Genomic DNA, 18517 nt, shown 5'->3' on the forward strand with positions numbered 1-18517 from the left:
CATAATAATGCTAGTTCATCGTATTGGGGCTATATTTTCACTTCTCTTGCTTACAGTGTTTGTCATTGCAGAAGGAAAAGGGAATGATGGCTCCTGGACCTAGATCTAGAGGACTCTTGGACGCAGCAGCCGAGGTGTTTAACAATGACATTGTCTTGTTTGCGAGGAATTGCTATATCTTCAGTTTCGTTTCTCCCTTGCTGGCTACGGGGTAGCATGTGTCCTTGTGGGCGGATGTTTCATATAGTTAAGTTTCCGGCAAGATGTCTTTTTGGGTGGATGTTCCATATTGCTATCTTTGTATCCTCCAGGATGTTGCTACTTCTTTACATGCTATACTTTTTGGAACTCTGTGCATAATTCTAGTTATTTCCTTGATTAAACTGGGAGAGAAATCCCTTTTATTAAAAGTAGTCGAAGAAAAGTTGTTGTCATTTCGTCTTTGTCTCTTGCCAATGTTTGTAAGTTCATTGCAAGCGTACTGTAGTTCCAACGGTATGAGTTCCTTAATCCTTATGCAAGTTCGCTGGACAATAGCAATATGCAATTTCCTTTAAACGGATTGTTTGAGATGAGTAGCTAACGATCAGACTTGGAGTGAAGTATGCCTGCCGTTGTTCATTTTGGTAATTGAAGCAAAGTAAAAGCTAGGATATCTTGATATATATGCCGTCCATACAAATCTCATATATACTTCAAACACTGATCCAAACACAAGAAATCCATTCAAACTTAACAATTGATCATGTGGTGATGGAGTGTTTCATCTTCTGTGCTGGAATGCCCCCACTTATAAAGGACATGATCATTGTCCTGCTGGACCCAAAGTAGTTTATCTTAATGCATCCATGGCTAGGTCTCCTTTGTTTCTTTATCTTCTATCCTTGATTTGGAGATGGTTCATGGAATCTCTGCTCCCGTATGCAAGTCTTCTGGTTAATTACAATTTGCAGGTGAGAGAAGTCCATATCACTATCTCCATGATATTTTTTTTGAAATAATCTATCTCCATGAACTTGTTGCCAAGTTTAACTCAAAAAAAGAACAAATAACTTACAGCTAATTTAATTTTCGTCTAGAATTCTAGATTTCTCATCTCATCTCTCAGTAGCATTTAATATCCAAGATAGACTAATCTCGATTGTCCACACTCCAGAGTCATTTCTCGCCATGTCAGCTTGATTGGTCAAATTTTACTGGTTATGTCTCCGTGCAAACAATTCAGGCTAAAACTAAAATCTAGTTTATTCCAACTACCTGTAAAAACTACATGTATTGATCTATTTAATGAGTAGAGTGTGTTTTTAGTCCCTCCAGTTTAATGAGTCACTAGTTACATACATTTGGTCGAACGGGTCTCAATCTAAAACCAAAGATTGGCTAAAACTAACTTTGATGCAGTAGATTTGCTTGTATTAATCTCACTTGCGCTCATTTCAACAGCAGAAGAAATATATCATTGAATTATGAAAACCAGCGCGTGTAAATAAGTTGTATGGAATCAAATGTCTTAGTGATATCTAGTCGTTAGGTAGCTAGCTCCACGTACGATGCTCCAGAGCACTCAAGCGCATACCAAACAAGCGCTTGATATCTAATATATTTCCCTTTTTAAAGAAAAAGCGCATACCAAACAAGCACAATTAGTTCATTTGGAATATTGGCTTAGCAGATCATGCAGGCATATTGGCCGACAGACCCGCAATTTTCTTCAGTTAAATCATTCTGTAGGCAAGTCTTAGCAAGGAAATCCGTTGATCGACCTGGATATATATTGGTTGAACCCCGTAAAACAATAGATGCACGTGTGCCTGCACAAACGAACTGATTGATACTCCCTCCGTAAAGAAATATAAAAGCAGTTAGATCACTATTTTAATGATCTAAACACTTTTATATTTGTTTACAGAGGGAGTACATTTGAGTGGCCACTAGCTACGCTACCAGACGGCCGGTACGTAGCTAGTACAAATTGTAAAGGAAGACGACGACAACCCATTCGTGCGCAAATTATTATCAGTAGCTATTATTAAATTATAACAATCACGCACATAATTGCAGTGGAGAACTTAAGCGATTCCACGACATGATGCGCACGTACAGGTTGGAGTCCCAGTGCAATGTCCAGTTTTGCATTTAGATTGAGCTGTCATCCGTTTGACCCCATGTGTCCCTACTGTTTCTTCGCATTGAGTGGCTTAGAGCATCTACAGTCGGCCGGGCCGGCCACTGCTAGTCACGAAAATCTGACCCAGCCGGACGTCTCAAAAGACCCTCAAACGTCCAGACTGTCCGGCACTCCTTATATCCAGGGCTGCCCGGGTGCGTCCGACACATCAGCCCGGCCCATCCTGACCCCACTCCATCTTCATAAATATCTCCAATCCGAAAACCCTACCTCACTCCACTCTCGATCCGTCTCTTCTTCTTCCCTCCGATTTCTCCAATTTGATCCACTCCGATGACTCCGACGACTCCGGTGAGTGCGGCGACCATGTCGAGCGCCGGCAGCCGCTCGTCCGCCGCCGCCGCCGACGAGTTGGCCCTCCACATTGCCCTCGAAAGGTCCAAGGTGGACACGGGTGGCATTTCTAGATCGGCCGCCTCGCCTCTCCAACCTCTCCCTCGTAGGCGCAGCGAGGAAGCCGGCGTTGGATCCTCCCGGCCCAAGCTTGGCTCCGCGCGGGCTGTGCAGTCCGCGCCTCCCCCACACCGTCCACTCCACCTGCCGGCTGCTACTCCCCCACGCGGGCACCGGTAGGTACTTGTGATCGCCCAGTCGGCCCGGACGCGCCCCCCAGAGTCGGAGGCGCGCGCCGCCCACCACAAGAGGTAGAGGGCAAGGGAGAGGGACGCGACAGAGAGCTTTGGCCGCCGCCGCGGGTTACCGGCGGAGCCCGACGGCGACGAGTGGCTCCTAGTGTGGGTCTACCGCCGATCGCTTACAACGGCGGAGACGGGCGCTCGGCTGCTCTGCCTAAAGAACGACAAGGCTCTCCGGCTAGCTGTCGAGCAGTCCGAGCGCGAGGCCAAGGAGAAGGCGACGGAGGCGGCTCGGCTGGCGAAGCTCAAGTGCTAGCAAGACCGGGCCGTCCGGCGCCTCAAGGGCCTCATCATCGTCTCCTCCTCCGACGATGACGACGGCAGCGGCTCCTCGTCCGACAACTCGGACGATCCTCCACCAACCGCCGACGGCTACAGCTGCACCGGCGACCGGAAGTGGTGAAGATCCGCTTTTCTTCAGTTTAATTTCAAGTTTTAGATGTAGTTTCAAGTTGTCCGTCGTTTATGTGAACTTTGGTGGTCCTTTAAACATCGGATCGTGATCTTTTGGTGAAAGTATTGTGCTTGCCTATGTCCGTTTCTATGTCCGTTTGCTGATCTACATAGTTTGATCGACGTTGCATGATTTGTATGGATATAGCGGATTGGATATGAGAAACATTTCTCGCAGAAAATAAGGGTATGAGATACATGTATATGGACGACGCTATTTGAGGAGTGTCCGATAACTGTCTGTGAACACGTCCGCACGCGTTTAAAGGGTCATATTTGTCATATGCGGCTCTAGATGCTATTAGTTAGCCATTCAACCACCGAAGAGCGAGCAGCAGCTAGTGTTACGTACATGTGGACACATGGGGATGGATGGAGGGCACCAAGAGGTAGCTGCTGCTATCTAGGCTGCTGCTACATGCACATTTGGAATCTCTCATGTCCCCCAACTTGCAATGCGAAGGGACAAAATCACACGCACTCTCGGATCCGATTGTTGCGGATGTCTCATCATCTCATCGATTGTTCTCAGTCTTGATTGACGTGCCTACACAGAAAAATAATCGTGCCCGCATGTGCGATCCTGGCTGTCTTGGCGGCCACCCAAGATGGATCGCTGCGATCGAATATTTGCTAAAAAAATATGCGTCGTAGCAAGCTGGCGACTGGCTAGGGCTAGAGATATGGCACAGTTTACACGAACGCACACCACCACCTACTGCGCGTTGCTGATGACCTGACCTGGTCATCCATCCAGCGGTAGATCACAATGAGTACTTCAATCATTCTATGTCCGGCCGGCCAGCAGTGCGTCATAGCACAGATCATCTTGACGCTGTCTATGTTCAACACACTGCTGGCTAGTCGGTTCCGGAGATGACACCTAAGCCACACCTATCCTGCATGCCATGGCCTTGCGTCGAGCTTTGAGTTTGACTTAAGGCGGGCAACGCAGCACAGAAGCACCGCCAACCTCTCGGCCTAGCGGATCATGTCCCCCACGCACATATATCACATAGATCGTCTCCTGCCTTACATGTCATCTGACACATCTTTTTTTTTTTCAAAAAAAAAAAGATGTGTGAGATGACATGTAAGGCAGGAGACAAGCGCATGTCATCTCACACATCTAGCAACAAGCGCAAGAAGAAGCACCTACCTTCCTTTCGAAATGGCTCTCAGCTTGGGCCGCTCCATCTCTTTCCCTCTCACCCTGGCGAGGTCCTTCTCCAAGTACCGCCACGTCCGTTCTGTCAGCCTGCCATGCGACACCTCCTCCCACCCGCTCCTCGCCAACCTCCACGCCTACATCGCCACCATCCGCACCTGGATCCAGCAGGACACGCGCTCCACGCGGCCCTCGCCGACCTCATCGTCCTCCCAGAGTCCCGCCACGCTACCTGCGACGCCAGCGACCGCCTCCTTGACGCCTTCCTGCTCCTCGCAGACACACACCAGGGCTTCCAGGAGTGCCTCCTGTCGCTCAGACATTCCGCCGCCGAGTCCCGCGCGGCGCTTCACAGAGGCGATTCCACCAGGCTAGCCTCCGCTGCGAGGTCGCAGAGTAGGGCCGATGAAGGTGCTCTCCTGCCTCGCTGCATCCATCTCCGCCGTCTTCTCCAAGAGCGCGCGCCTAAACCTTCTCACCAGCAAGGAAATATGTAGAAACCCAACAAATTAAGTTATAAATATTCTACTGATACGGTACTGCACAATAGTGTAAAAAATATAATACAGAAAAATAAAAGATTTGTACACAGAAGATAATCTTGCTTGCTAGTATCTTTCATATTTTAGACTTCTACTTCATTACAAACTTCATAATATAAAATAAGGTGTTGTGCACAGAGGGAGCTAGTGCAAACTGCAAAGTAACAACTGTAGAAGTGCATGTTCTAGCCAATGCTACCAAACACCTATCTGATGGAAGTGATACATTGATATATCAACAACAATGAATCAATTTATTCTAATCTGGAACTCATGCATAAACTCTTCATTGTTACAGCAGATATAGTGAACAACTGGTATGAAATTGACTGGTAGATCTCAATCTGTGCTAACCATGTCGATAGTCAATTTCTTTGAGAAGTGGTCAAACTGCAGAACCAAATTCCAGTTCCAACTTACATAGGAAAACAAAATTGTATTCATATTCAAATGCAAACCGAGTAACCAATCAATGACATTAATCAGTTTGTAGTGCATCAATCAATAGGTTTCGCCCTCCTTTCAGAAGAAAAAAAATAACTTGGATAAATATTGTACTTATTTTGTTTTCGTCTCCAACGTACAAACTAGGAGCAAAACCTCAAGCTATTATGGTGTAGAACACCAAATAGATTAAAAGATGGGAAAATAACCATCTAATTTCCTAATCTATCCATTCCAAACTCCTAATTAACGCCCACCACTGTACCCTAAAATTTATTGAACAATTGAGATGTGCAACCTAAAGCAAATCAGTCAATGATCTATGAGTGGTTACTAGGGAAAAGGGCCGTGTGTTGCAACGGGGATGCACATATTTTAGGGATTCAACCTTTTCTAAATTACAAATTCAAAAGGCCACCATTCTTTGGAACGAATAAATTTTAGCAATTATATCACACCCAGATAAAACAAAAATTATATCACATCACCACCTTGAGAACAAAAAGATGGACAACGCTACTGCTCTCTCCATGCAATAAACCGATGAAATCTTCTCCCTAACAATCTAGATGCGTCCATCTATGACAGTAATTAACATTACTCAAGAAAAATATTAAATTGGTTAATCATAGTAATCAATACATGGATTGATGACCTTTCACTCAATAGTAGAGATTAGATAAGTAGCACTTATGTAAGGCAGAAAAACTTACACAGTAACACTCCGTATGGTTTTTACCATCCCCAAGTACTGTATGAAGCATGTCCTAATTGCTTGCATTCTAGACAGTATTCAATGCGTTCAACTGAAGAAAAAACAACACAACATGACTCTACAAAGACGGGAAAGTTTGATGCTAACAAATCCATCAAAAAAAGGGTAGTGGATTCAAATGGAAAATAATCACATTATTGGCTATTGATTATTCATTATCCTTTTCCAGTAGTAGAGAAGCACTATCAATAGTCTCAATAAGTTTTTTTTGGATATTTTCAGACATAACATTCAGTTATGAGAGGCAGACATGGCCGAGGCAACGCCATCTATTACCTTCGAGTAGTAGAGAAGCACTATCAATGGTCTCAATAAGCTTTTTCAATATTTCAAAATATTCAGTTTGGAGAGGCAGATATGGCTGAGGCAAGCATTCAGTAGCATCCATCTCAGTTGTGCATTAGCACTTTACCTATCAAATTGAGTACCAATCATACTATCAGCTGCAACCGGTACTGTGCACATATATCAGTGGCGTAGTGTCCAGTAAAACTGGTTTTCCATGAAGATCAGAAAATTTCTGTCGTGGACCATCAGAGATCAGACGAACAACATGGATCAGAGATGAGTCTCTAGCAAGCCACTTGAACACCAATTAGTAGATAACCCCCTCTCTTTTATTCACCATCTAGGTGAATAAATCCTCTAATCTTCGTGCGTTTATGAGCTGATAGGGTCCGTCTTCGATCATCTGGATCGCTGCGAATACCTTCTAGACATCCACCGGAGATTAGCCACTGCCTTTCGCCGACGAGTATCGGTCGTTCAGGTCAGCAGCGATTGGATTCTGACCGCTGCCATGGGCCCTCCATCAGCTGCAACTGGCCTTCTGCCGGCAAGATCTCACTCCATGGCCTCCTTTCTGCAAACCGTGATTCTCCCTCCACCGTTGGCTTCTTGTGCCATGACTTGTCTTGCATGGCTGTAACTTCTAGAAAATCTGCTCTTTCTAATTCCACATCTGGTACGACAATCCTCAGTACGAAAATCTGCTCTTCCCAATAATTGGCAGTTTGTATCACTTATATCTCTGAATATTCATCTCAATTTGTAGGTTTTGTTGAAGCTCCAAAATAAATCATTCAGGCAAGTCAGCAACTCGGCATTCAGGTTAACAGATGGCAAAATTCATGCTTCCATCTAAAGCCCCGAGAGCAGCAGCTCATTCCACTGGCACGCACCGGACGTTGGGTAGTGCCTGTTGCACGCTCGAGAACGAGGTACTCCTCCGCCCCACCTTCTTGCCATGCCACACCTCGGTCTTACCAACCCCCTCCTCCAGATTGCGAACGATGGTGTCGAGGCATCGAGCAAAACCGACGCTTGTAGATACTCCTGCTAGAGGCACACGCCCGCACCGGGGGTCTCAACTCGAGGAAGAGTGTGCCATGTTGGAGTGCCACTGAACCGTCGAGGGACAGGCTGGTGCAATTTTCCAGCAGCCGGATCTGTAGAAGGAATCAAATTCATACATCGTCCACTGCATCCGTCGAACCAATGATGCAGCATCGTACATGTGGGCTTCTGCTGTTACCCGTACGACCAAAGCCTGAAGTTCTTACGCCAAGTAATTTGTCCGCGGAGTTTAGTGCAGGGCCTCCCGTCGCGTACCCCACGCGCTCTCCTCGCGTACCTCCTTGTTGGGCGCCAGTATGGCCACCGCGCGCCCAATTTCAAGCCCGTCGGCCGTTGGACTGGAAGCATGCGCCTGCACCACCCATTGGGGCTACGGCTTTGGTGCGCGCTGGGCTTCTGGGCGAGATCGCTGGCGAAGCTACCAAAGTCTTCATCGGAAGAACTTGTGTGCTGAGACGGACGCCAGGGAGATGGTGAGGGTTGGAGGAGACGCTGAGCAGGAGGAGATCTCCACGTTGTCCATCCCCAAACTCGCGAACAGAACCTTGTAGAACCCCTCCGGCGATTCCCCTTGTGCCTCCACGATTCTTATAGGGAAAGAAAACCGAATTGAATGGGCGTGCTCGAGCAGCCCTCCTTCTCTAGGGTGTGCTTCGCCTAAGAAACGTGTGAATCGTTATGTTTAGCCAAAAAAAATCTTCCTTCTTTTAAATCTCAGCCGTCAAACTTTAAGATTTACACAAAAGTTAACGAATATAAACACATGACGTATGGAGAACTATGAAAGTCTCCGTCATTTATTATTAGATAAAGAATCAAGAGCTTTGGAGTTAATTTGACTTTGGAATTGCAGCAAATCTACACTGTCAAAGGTGACATTGGGAATTTTAATTAACACCAAAATGCGCCAGTCTAGCTGTTCTAGTTTGATCTACTGGCCTGCCCTGATCGAGGTGCTGACATACACTGAAATACAAACACGGTTTTCTCTGACACGAATAAACTTTATCAAATGTGTTGTTAATAAATAATAAGTGGATAAAAATATGGACAGTTGAACTGTCACGGCCAGAGGGACAAAGCCACACTTTTGAGAGCACCCCGCACCCCCGCGTCGCCCCCGCTCGGGCGACACGGCCGGGACGCAACCCTAGCCGCCGGGGGCTCCCCGTCCTTCTACCCCTCCCTCCGCCGCCGCCGAAGGACGCCGCCGACCTATAGCGCGGGGGCTGACTGCGGTGGCGGGGGCCTTCCCTCTCTCCTGCGCCATGGGGGCGGTGCGGAGCCCCGCGGTGTGTGGAGGCACGGCCGATCTAGCCTTGGTGGCGTGGCGGGTCTGCCTTCCGGCGGCGCGTGGCGGCCGCCTCGGCCTAGGGCGGATGGTGGCAGGTGCGACGGCTGGCCCTGCTTCAGGCAGCGACCTTGGCTACGTTCGGCGGCGGCGGACGGGTCAGCGGCGATGGACCATCTGACCTCGGTTCGGTGGCGGCGGCATGGAGGGCCTGGTGGTTGGGTCGGCGCCATGTGTGGTTTGCCCTCCGGACAGATCTGATCTGGCCGGTGTGACCTGCTCAATGTGCGGCGGCTCAGATCGGCGGCGACCCGTGCACATGATGCTTGATGGAGGTTCCTCGAGCGGATCCGGGTGAAAACCTAGTTCTCGGCTCGATGCCAAGACCGGCGTTGGCGGCACTCTTTTGTCTCATTACCTTCTTGAAGGCATCGCCGTGGAGAAGCTCGAGACCTCTATCCGCTACCTCTGGGGGAAACCCTAGATCAGTAGATCAGATGACGGCGGCGCGTTGGTGTCGTTTCCTCCTTGGGGGCGTCATTCTTGGAGGCGTACACGGGATCGAGGGACCAGTGGGCGGATTTTTTTGGTGGAGCGGTGCTTCATCCTACACATTGATGACGGCAGATCTCGGCGGCGTGGTGCAGTGGAGACTCGGCACCCGATGCGCGGTGATGGACTCGCACAGGAGGAGGTTGTTGTCTGGCGTCATGGTGGCGTCGATGGCAGAGTGGCCTGACAAGGTAGAAGCCTCAATATCTGCTCTGAAGACGGACCAGTGGAAGATGGCGGCGACGACACATATGAGTGCGTCAGACCAGTTTATGCCCCAGAACCGGTATTTGGCTTGGCTGGGGCTTCTGGCTTTTGATAATAGGCTTAGGTGAGTGGACTGGGTATTTGGCCCATTTAGCGCCCCTTCATCATATGGATAGGAGTAGTGGCATATGATGTCAAGATGACGGATTCAGGCATATTGTTATAATACTTTGTAAGGTTATCGAGAATAATCAATAAAGTTGCCGCATGCATCTCCCAGATGCAGAGGCCGGGAGTCATCCTCCTTTTTAAAAAAAAACTGTCATGGCCAGAAAGATATATACGCACTAAATTATTACGAGAAATATAGTAACTCATATATATATAGCGGAACTTTGGTTTTGAATTTGTTTGTAGTTTTGCTTGATTAAAATGTTAGCATACTTTTTCTAGTCAAAGTGAGTTATTTTGGAGTGAAATCACGTCCCCAGACCAGAGGGTATGGCCTATCCATCCATCTATTGACCAGTTCGCCATTTGGCTTAATAGGGTCGGTCTTTCACAGTTAATCAGCGCAGCCAAACACGACGCTTGGAATTTAAACAGCAGAACTATCCCCGGTCTAAGGCATATAGCCTTCCTAGTTGCTCATTAGTTTGATCGAAGTGGTTTTATTCTAGCCGTATATGCTACTCCGATCTAGGCATGGACTTTACTCCAGTGTAGCTGTATATCCTACTCCGATCTAGGCATGTACTTTACTCTGGTCTAGCAGTATATCCTACTCCGATGTAGACATTTTTTCAAAAGCACTCAAAATGAATTTTATGTTTTTAGTGTTGTTTTCATCATCTTGTAGAAGAAAAAAAATGTGTCATCAACATATTGCGACATCTTGACATATTGACTCCTTTGTGGAAATTCTCCGAAGAACTCCATTCACAAAGTCATTTTGCTTAGTTTTTCCGTAATAATGGCCGAAGCACCGGCAACTAAATCAAATAATAAATGGGAGAGAGCATCTCTGTCGGTGTCAAAACCGGCGGATCTTGGGTAGGGGGTCCCGAATTGTGCGTCTAGGCGAATGGTAACAGGAGGCAGGGGACACGATATTTTATCCAGGTTCGGGCCCTCTTGATGGAGGTAAAACCCTACGTCCTGCTTGATTAATATTGATGATATGGGTAGTACAAGAGTAGATCTACCACGAGATCAGAGAGGCTAAACCCTAGAAGCTAGCCTATGGTATGATTGTTGTTCTGTATGTTCTATCGACTAGCCTGGCCCTGATTTATATAATGCACCAGAGGCCTAGGTTAACAAGAGTCCTAGCCGAATACGCCGGTGGGGAGAAGTCCTTGTCTTGATCGCCAAGTCTTTGTGGAATCTTCCTTGTATGCGGCAGCTGTCCGAACTAGCCCATGAGTATACGGCCATGGGGGGCCTCGGCCCAATCTAATAGATCGGGAGACGACGTGGTGAGTACCCCCTAGTCCAGGACACCGTCAGTAGCCCCCTGAACTGGTCTTCAAGTTAGGGACGCTCCTCGATTATTCCGAATTGTTCTTCATCTTCGGTCGTCGGTCTTGAAAACTGGTTCAACAAATCTTCTTTATCTTCGATCTTGAGGATCGCCGAAATGCATTCGACGAGTTTACACGTCGGGGTATCCGAGGAGCCCCTTTAAGTTTTCGGCCTTTACCAATGCCTTGTTATTTTTATGCCACACCTCGGATTTGAAGTTGTTTCCGGGCGGCAGCGTCCTCTTGCATCCGAGCTCCAACGCCGGACTGTATTCGAGGTATCTTTTGCAACCGAGCACCAACGCCGGACCGCTTCCCAGCTCTAACGCCGGAATGTATCCGAGCTCCAACGCCGGACTATGTATCCGAGCTCTAACGCTGGACTGTATATCCAAGCTCCAACGTCGGACTGTATCCGAGCTCCAACGCCGGACTATATCCAGGTGTCGTAAATCACCTTGGTTCAAAGAAGTTTGAAGGAGTTTAGCCGAGCTTAATGCTGTAAATGCCCTCTATGGAGCCAGCCACTAGCGCCCGAGCTTTATGCCGGGCTGCTTTCGAGGTGGTGCACCACCCCGAATGTGGGCCGATTTTTGTGAATATTTTTTATTGGTGCAATTTATTCTCTGCTGAGATATATAGCCAGTAGCCCTCAAGGTGTGTATCGGTCTAAAACCTGAGATGCACCTGAAGGATGACGTAAGACCGCTGATCCCAGTAGCCGCTGAGAATCAGGTTGATTTGCAAAATCGGCCTGAGGATCATGTCCAAGCTCGGCAGAATACTTCGGAACACTAAAAGCGGCGTGCTCAGTCTTCGAGGCTCAGGTTGGGTGCGGCCGACCAACCTGAGGATCAAAATCTCCTCGGAAACTATATTGCACATAAAATTTTCTGCATTGGACAAGCAATGCAGTAGCCCCCGAGACATTGGTCAGGTGGTAACACCAGATCAGGGGATCAATGTGCCCCTTTAATATTTATAAATAATAAGCCCGAAGCCCAGTAGCCCCCGAGGCTTAATGCGGGCACGGGTGGCTGAATTAAGGATCAATATCCATAGTAAAATCACAAATTATGTGTAATGACTCTATGTATCCAAGTACTTTACGTCATTAATGCTCGGATCCGCATTGTACAAAACTTTGTTGACCGACCATCGGCTTCCACCTCCTCGGTCAGTAGCCGAGGAGTGTTTGTCCTACTTTATAAAGCCTTTATGAGGGCAAAGATTTACAACAAACAAGGCAATCTGGCCATACGGTTTTATAAACAAAGGTACGCAGAGAGTTATATTACTGTTTAACAGAAGAAATGTCTTCCAAAGAAAATAGTCCCGCTATCGGTTCCTTTCTTTGGGTTGTCATGCTAAGCATGATCATTAAACCTCAGCTCTAATGTAAGAGCAAAATATTAAGGATTTAGTTTGGGAGGCCAGTTAATAGCCCCCGGTAGTGTTTGGCGATAGTCGGGGTCAAGCCGTAAACACTTCGGCCAATGTTATGAACGACTCATCATTTAATATAGTCATCGGATCGCTGACCAGTTTACGCCTACTGTGAAAGTCAGTTTTCGGCTTTCTCCACTGAGGTGCTTAACCGTGTGAGCTGGAAGCACAATCACAGTGGTTCTCCCTTTGCACGCCTAGCCGAACAAAACGGAACGTAGGAAGCAAGTGCAGGAGCGGGGCAACCCAACTATTGACCGAAGACACAATTCGAAACCGATGCATATATAGCAATATCTGAGAATGTTTTTGCCGAATCCCTAAAGGTGTCTGGCGTTGCACTGCGAGACTAATGCTGGAAAAGCACAAATAGTTTAAAAGTGCCAAAAAGCTTGGAAAACCAAGAAACGTCAGTAAAAACATGACGTCCGAACAATATCAAGTGTTCGGTGCCAATCCGAAAGTTGGTCTTAGAAAAAAGAAGTGCTTTTGTCGTGCTTTAACATGATACATCCTATCTCAAGACTTCAAGCGGGTCAGCCTACGGCTTTAACCTCCTATCCCGAGGGCGGAGTACTTCTCATCAGGCCAGTTTAGCAAACTAAACTCTAGCGGTTTTGAGAGAGAAATTAGGCTCCCCGGCTAGTGACCGCACACTCGTGTCGAAAAAAAGAGTGATAAATAATAATAATAATAATAATAAAACTTTGCAACGACTAAGAAGAAGAACACTTATTATAAAACGGCTCAAATAAACTTAAGAGCCCCAAGTGACTTGGGTAGAAGAATGATTGCATGTACCAAAGCACTTATATCATATCTATGTTCAACCGAACTTTAAACGCGTCTTAACCGACCGTCAGCTTCTCCCTCTTCGGTCAAGGACCGAAAAGTGTTATGTACTCCATCAGTCGAGAATATCGACGGTGTTTCCAATAACCAGGCAATCAGGCCATAAGGCTGTAACAGACAAAGCGCGCTCAGGGAACTTGTGCTATATTACCGTGAAGTGTAAGAAACATCTTCGAAGAAAATAGTACCCCCACTGATACCTTTCTTCGGTGCTCATTGTTATTATGAGACTTGTGCAATAGATTTTTTATACTCATGAGTTCTGTTGTGTGCCGACCATCATTGAAAACTATAAGAGCGCTAGCTTTCGGCTTCACCCAGTCTAAGGTCCGGCTCGGGCGACCCGATCGTGACAATCGCAGAGGTGCTCCCTTTACTTCCTAGCCGAACAATCGGGAACGTAGGGGTAAACACAGGAGTGAGGCAACCCAGCTTGCAAATCGCTTAAGTCAATATGGTGCATATTGTGGCGTAATACACGAACAAGGAACGAAGCCGTACAAGTATAATCATATGCAAGTGGAAAAGCTTCATGGAGGAAGCCCCCAAATGAATTGGGTATTTGAATTTATGCGTCACAAACAAAGTTTGGACAGGGAAATTTTTTACAAACAACTTTTTTCCAAAAAAGTATAATGCTTGGTCGAACCGAACACAAGTTAGAAATTAAAGCTTTGAGCATGAAAGGGACTTAGCTGGTTAATGTGTTCGGTATTGATGACGCGGTCCGAGATTGATGCGGGGCAAGGCTCCATCCCCCAAGCTGGTCCCGAGATGGCGGAGCGGAGAGCTCGACACGCCGAAGTGGTGACATAGCACGGTCAATGCAGACCGGCAGAGTGACGCCGAAGTCTCCGGATCATTTTCCTGTGCACAAAAAATAGTGCAAATCGGAGATAATAGTAATAATGATAATTAAAAAAAATGGTGCATAATAAATAATTTATGCAAAGTGAGAAATAGAAGAAATATGGCCTGGCGCCGAAGTCAATGTCGATGCAGGGCGTCGGCGTGATGTAGTAAAGGCGTGGCAAAGCCTGAATTCACAGGTCGGTCCGAGCTCCGGATGCGGCGTTCGCCGGACTATGTACGGACACGGAGCAGAATAGGCCGCGTCCAACCGAGCCGAACACCACATAGCACGACAAAAACACCAAAGCAATCTAAATCAATGTGCTCTCCACTCATGGCGCCTATTAGATGGTCAAGTGGAAAGCAGGGACTACCCTAGCTCGATGAAGAAAAAAAGAAAAGAAATGATCGATACAATGCCTTTCAGCAAAGTGCTACATCGAGAGGTCAACACCCACATCCACCAACACAACATCGGCACACAACTTGCCTTGCCTAAACTGAAGCCAAACAATGGCGAAGAGGACGGACACGGAGCAGAATAGGCCGCGTCCAACCGAGCCGAACACCTCATAGCACGACAAAAACACCAAAGCAATCTAAATCAATGTGCTCTCCACTCATGGCGCCTATTAGATGGTCAAGTGGAAAGCAGGGACTACCCTAGCTCGATGAAGAAAAAAAGAAAAGAAATGATCGATACAATGCCTTTCAGCAAAGTGCTACATCGAGAGGTCAACACCCACATCCACCAACACAACATCGGCACACAACTTGCCTTGCCTAAACTGAAGCCAAACAATGGCGAAGAGGACGGACACGGAGCAGAATAGGCCGCGTCCAACCGAGCCGAACACCTCATAGCACGACAAAAACACCAAAGCAATCTAAATCAATGTGCTCTCCACTCATGGCGCCTATTAGATGGTCAAGTGGAAAGCAGGGACTACCCTAGCTCGATGAAGAAAAAAAGAAAAGAAATGATCGATACAATGCCTTTCAGCAAAGTGCTACATCGAGAGGTCAACACCCACATCCACCAACACAACATCGGCACACAACTTGCCTTGCCTAAACTGAAGCCAAACAATGGCGAAGAGGACGGACACGGAGCAGAATAGGCCGCGTCCAACCGAGCCGAACACCTCATAGCACGACAAAAACACCAAAGCAATCTAAATCAATGTGCTCTCCACTCATGGCGCCTATTAGATGGTCAAGTGGAAAGCAGGGACTACCCTAGCTCGATGAAGAAAAAAAGAAAAGAAATGATCGATACAATGCCTTTCAGCAAAGTGCTACATCGAGAGGTCAACACCCACATCCACCAACACAACATCGGCACACAACTTGCCTTGCCTAAACTGAAGCCAAACAATGGCGAAGAGGACGGACACGGAGCAGAATAGGCCGCGTCCAACCGAGCCGAACACCTCATAGCACGACAAAAACACCAAAGCAATCTAAATCAATGTGCTCTCCACTCATGGCGCCTATTAGATGGTCAAGTGGAAAGCAGGGACTACCCTAGCTCGATGAAGAAAAAAAGAAAAGAAATGATCGATACAATGCCTTTCAGCAAAGTGCTACATCGAGAGGTCAACACCCACATCCACCAACACAACATCGGCACACAACTTGCCTTGCCTAAACTGAAGCCAAACAATGGCGAAGAGGACGGACACGGAGCAGAATAGGCCGCGTCCAACCGAGCCGAACACCTCATAGCACGACAAAAACACCAAAGCAATCTAAATCAATGTGCTCTCCACTCATGGCGCCTATTAGATGGTCAAGTGGAAAGCAGGGACTACCCTAGCTCGATGAAGAAAAAAAGAAAAGAAATGATCGATACAATGCCTTTCAGCAAAGTGCTACATCGAGAGGTCAACACCCACATCCACCAACACAACATCGGCACACAACTTGCCTTGCCTAAACTGAAGCCAAACAATGGCGAAGAGGACGGACACGGAGCAGAATAGGCCGCGTCCAACCGAGCCGAACACCTCATAGCACGACAAAAACACCAAAGCAATCTAAATCAATGTGCTCTCCACTCATGGCGCCTATTAGATGGTCAAGTGGAAAGCAGGGACTACCCTAGCTCGATGAAGAAAAAAAGAAAAGAAATGATCGATACAATGCCTTTCAGCAAAGTGCTACATCGAGAGGTCAACACCCACATCCACCAACACAACATCGGCACACAACTTGCCTTGCCTAAACTGAAGCCAAACAATGGCGAAGAGGACGGACACGGAGCAGAATAGGCCGCGTCCAACCGAGCCGAACACCTCATAGCACGACAAAAACACCAAAGCAATCTAAATCAATGTGCTCTCCACTCATGGCGCCTATTAGATGGTCAAGTGGAAAGCAGGGACTACCCTAGCTCGATGAAGAAAAAAAGAAAAGAAATGATCGATACAATGCCTTTCAGCAAAGTGCTACATCGAGAGGTCAACACCCACATCCACCAACACAACATCGGCACACAACTTGCCTTGCCTAAACTGAAGCCAAACAATGGCGAAGAGGACGGACACGGAGCAGAATAGGCCGCGTCCAACCGAGCCGAACACCTCATAGCACGACAAAAACACCAAAGCAATCTAAATCAATGTGCTCTCCACTCATGGCGCCTATTAGATGGTCAAGTGGAAAGCAGGGACTACCCTAGCTCGATGAAGAAAAAAAGAAAAGAAAAATTAGTGTGGCTGCTGGGATTTGAGCCCAGGTCTCCACGGCCACAACGTGGAATTCTCACCACTAAACTACAGCCACAATGTGGAATTCTCACCAGCATGCATCCATAGGTGAGCATCTCAACTTGATTCAAGGCTCGTGGACAACCGCGTTGAGTACTATGCCATTGTGGCACATGTCCTCGTATGATTTCATCATCTCTGTATAAGACGCCAGTGTGGTTGAACTTCCGGCGTAAGTGTAGGTATAGCCATGGTTTGCGTACGCCCTTCCGTTCTTGGCCGTCACCGTCAATTGTAGGTTCGTGTGTGAGGTTTTTCTTTTCTGAAGAACACAGGAGGTGCCATCTGCCATCGCCAGCAGCAAGCTCCTGGGATCTGACACCTGTCCCATCTTCAACGTCCGCGCAGCCAGTGGATACCACTTGCTTGTCGTCCAGGGTTACTCAATAAACCACGTACCCATCGGGTCTCACTCCTTCATCATCGGCGGCCAACGGTGGCGCATCCACTTCTTCCCAAAAAGTGGGGACAATGTTCGCATCGTCACACTTGTTCTTACCCTCATCGAGAGCACTAAAGAGCCTGTGATGGCGCAGTTCGAGTTCAGTTTCGTTGACGAGACCGACAAGCAAGATCCGACATGTATCCACGACAGTGAAATATTCGATTTCCGAACTTGTAAGGTCAAGGTCATGAAAAGAGAGGCCTTGGAGAAACACCTGAAGGACGACAGTTTCACCATCCGGTGCGACATCGTGGTCCTAAATCCAACATGCGGCACTTCTCGATTTGTTGCGGTGCCACCATCCGACATGCAACAGAACTTTGCTGACCTTCTCATGGCCGGGCAGGGCACATACGTGGTCTTCTGTGTTGGTGGCAAGACGATCGCTGCTCACCGCTCCGTCCTGGCAGCCCACTCTACTGTCTTCAGGGCGTCACTCTTCGGTCCAATGCAGGCACCTCGTCGTCGGTCGTGCAGATAGACGACATGGACGCGACGGTGTTCAAGGCAATGCTAGGGTTCATCTACGGTGACACGTTGTGCGCAGTGAAGGAGGAGACCAATGACGAGGACATGGTATTGCTGCAGCACCTGCTCGTGGCAGCGGACAGGTACAATATCCATAGGCTGAGGTTGATGTGCGAGAAGAAGCTCTGCGAGCACATCGGTGTGGGTACGGTGACGAGCATCCTGGCGCTTGCCAGGCAGCACAGTTGTCATGGACTGAAGAAGGCGTGCCACGAGTTCCTCCGGTGTCCGGACAACCTGAGGGCGGTGGTGGACACGGACGGCTTTGATCACTTGTGCAGGAGCTGCACCCCCCCCCCCCCCCCCCCCACCCCCTCTTATGAAGGATATGATCCTTGGCGTGCTACCGGCAAAGTAAGACTTCTTCATAATAATGCTAGTTCATCGTATTGGGGCTATATTTTCACTTCTCTTGCTTACAGTGTTTGTCATTGCAGAAGGAAAAGGGAATGATGGCTCCTGGACCTAGATCTAGAGGACTCTTGGACG

At 47.7% G+C, this 18517-nt stretch overlaps 1 non-coding gene and 2 pseudogenes across 1 annotated transcript; 2 read left to right on the plus strand and 1 right to left on the minus strand.

The window, feature by feature from the left end:
- Window positions 1-4447: 4447 nt before the first annotated feature.
- Window positions 4448-4957, plus strand: LOC147962416 (uncharacterized; annotated as a pseudogene).
- A 3872-nt stretch (window positions 4958-8829) lies between these two features.
- On the plus strand, window positions 8830-18481 carry LOC147962417 (BTB/POZ and MATH domain-containing protein 2-like; annotated as a pseudogene).
- Window positions 17000-17071, minus strand: TRNAH-GUG (transfer RNA histidin (anticodon GUG)). Its single transcript has one exon. It is a non-coding gene; the product is annotated as a tRNA-His (tRNA).
- Window positions 18482-18517: the final 36 nt, after the last annotated feature.

This window comes from Triticum urartu, chromosome 7A (genome assembly GCF_056163025.1).
Source record: "Triticum urartu cultivar PI428250 chromosome 7A, HENAU_Tu73, whole genome shotgun sequence".
Lineage (NCBI taxonomy): Eukaryota > Viridiplantae > Streptophyta > Magnoliopsida > Poales > Poaceae > Triticum > Triticum urartu.